Source organism: Salmo salar, chromosome ssa01, assembly GCF_905237065.1.
Source record: "Salmo salar chromosome ssa01, Ssal_v3.1, whole genome shotgun sequence".
NCBI classification, from domain to species: Eukaryota; Metazoa; Chordata; class Actinopteri; order Salmoniformes; family Salmonidae; genus Salmo; species Salmo salar.
Genome location: NC_059442.1, coordinates 154,734,025 through 154,736,662, shown reverse-complemented (window position 1 = coordinate 154,736,662; position 2,638 = coordinate 154,734,025). Strand labels below are relative to the sequence as shown.

The 2,638-nt window shown below is 40.5% G+C and overlaps 1 long non-coding RNA gene across 2 annotated transcripts in view; it reads right to left on the bottom strand.

The window, feature by feature from the left end:
* Nucleotides 1-767: 767 nt before the first annotated feature.
* The window catches only part of LOC123726106 (uncharacterized), a 77,283-nt gene continuing 75,412 nt past the window's right edge, over nucleotides 768-2,638 (bottom strand). For both annotated transcript variants that reach the window (XR_006758414.1, XR_006758413.1), the window contains one exon: nucleotides 768-1,875. This is a non-coding gene — a long non-coding RNA (uncharacterized lncRNA). The remainder of the gene's footprint in view (nucleotides 1,876-2,638) is intronic.

The window sequence follows — 2,638 nt, the reverse complement described above, 5'->3', positions numbered from 1 at the left end:
ACAATAGAGAATGTACAGTAAACATTACACTGACAAAAGTTCCAAAATAATAAAGACATTTCAAATGTCATATTATGTCTATATACAAATTGTTACATTTCAAAAGGGAAAATAAATAAACATACATTAAGGTTGTATTTACAATGGTGTTTGTTATTCACTGGTTGCCCTTTTCTTGTCACAACAGGTCACAAATCTTGCTGCTGTGATGGCACACTGTGGTATTTCATCCAATAGATATGGGAGTTTATCAAAATTCAATTTGTTTTCAAATTCTTTGTGGGTCTGTGTAATCTGAGGGAAATATGTGTCTCTAATATGGTCATACATTTGGCAGGAGGGTAGGAAGTGCAGCTCAGTTTCCACCTCATTTTGTGGGCGGTGTGCACATAGCTTGTCTTCTCTTGAGAGCCAGGTCTGGCTTTGGTGGCCTTTCTCAATAGCAAGGCTACGCTCACTGAGTCTGTACATAGTCAAAGATTTCCTTAGTTTTGGGTCAGTCACAGTGGTCAGGTATTCTGCCACTGTGTACTCTCTGTTTAGGGCCAAATAGCATTCTAGTTTGCTCTGTTGTTTTGTAAATTCTTTCCAATGTTGTTTTTTTCTCATGATTTAGTTGGGTCTAATTGTGTTGCTGTCCTGGGGCTCTGTGGGGTCTGTTTGTGAACAGAGCCCCAGGACCAGCTTGCTTAGGGGACTTTTCTCCAGGTTCATCTCTCTGTAGGTGATGGCTTTGTTATAGAAGGTTTGGGAATCGCTTCCTTTTAGGTGGTTGTAGAATCTTTTCTGGATTTTGATAGTTAGTGGGTATTGGCCTAATTCTGCTCTGCATGCATTATTTGGTGTTTTATGTTGTACACTGAGAACATTTTTGCAGAATGCTGCATGCAGAGTCTCAATTTGGTGTTTGTCCCATTTTGTGAATTCTTGGTTGGTGAGCGGACGCCAGACCTCACTATCATAAAGGACAATGGCTTCTATAACTGATTCAAGTATTTTTAGCAAGATCCTAATTGGTATGTCGAATTTTATGTTCCTTTTGATGGCATAGAAGGCCCTTCTTGCCTTGTCTCTCAGATCGTTCACAGCTTTGTGGAAGTTACCTGTGGCGCTGATGTTTAGGCCGAGGTGTAGATCGTTTTTTGTGTGCTCTAGGGCAACAGCGTCTAGATGGAATTTGTATTCGTGGTCCTGGCAACTGGACCTTTTTTGGAACACCATTATTACTGAGATTTACTGTCAGAGCCCAGGTCTGACAGAATCTGTGCAGAAGATCTAGGTGCCCCTGTAGGCCCTCTGTCACGTTCATCGTAAAGATGGGACCAAGGCGCAGCGGGAATGTGTGAACTCATCTTCTTTTATTGAAGGAACGTGAACACGAAACAAAATAACAAACAATGACGACGAAGACAGTCCTGTCAGGCTAAACGCTAAACATGGAACAACTACCCACAAAAACCCATGAAAAAACACCCCTACTAAATAGGACCTTCAATTAGAGGCAACAAGAAACAGCTGCCTCCAATTGAATGTCAACCCAATAAACTAAGCATAGAAATAGATAAACTAGACACAGACATAGAAATAGATTAACATAGAACATTGCCCAACAACCCCGAAACACATTAAACAAACACCCCCTGCCACATCCTGACCAAACTACAATAACAAATAACCTCTTTACTGGTCAGGACGTGACACCCTCCTTGGTTGGTGACAGAAGCACCAGATCATCAGCAAACAGTAGACATTTTACTTCAGATTCTAGTGGGTGATGCCAGGTGCTGCAGACTGTTCTAGTCCCCTCGCCAATTCGTTGATATATATGTTGAAGAGGGTGGGGCTTAAACTGCATTTCTGTCTCACCTCCCGGACCTGTGGAAAGAAATATGTGTGTTTTCTGCCAATTTTAACCGCACACTTGTTGTTTGTGTACATGGATTTTATAATGTCGTATGTTTTTCCCCCAACACCACTTTCCATCAATTTGTATAGCAGACCCTCATGCCAAATGGGCGGCAGGTAGCCTAGTGGTTAGAGCGTTGCACTAGTAACCAAAAGGTTGCAAGATCAAATCCCCTAGGCTGTCGTTGAAAATAAGAATTTGTTCTTAACTGACTTGCCTAGTTAAATAAAGGTATAATAATAAAAAATTGAGTCGACAGCTTTTTTGAAATCAACAACGCATAAGAAGACTTTGCCTTTGTTTTGGTTTGTTTGTTTGTCAATTATGGTGTGCAGGGTGAATACATGGTCTGTCGTAAGGTAATTATCCCAAGGTTGCTGTTGACGCATATCCCCTGTAGTTATTAGGGTTAATTCTGTCTCCACTTTTGTGGATTGGGGTGATCAGTCTTTGGTTCCAAATTATGGGGAAGATGCCAGAGCTGAGGATGATCTTAAAGAGTTTAAGTATAGCCAATTGGATTTTGTGATCTGTATATTTTATCATTTCATTTACGATAGGCCATTTTGGGTTGGAGGGTTTGTATTTTGCCCTGTAGTTCATTCAATGTAATTGGAGAATCCAGTGGGTTCTGGTAGTCTTTAATAGTTGATTCTTAGATTTGTATTTGATCATGTATATGTTTTTGCTGTTTGTTCTTTGTTATAGAGCCACAAAGATTGGAGAAGTGGT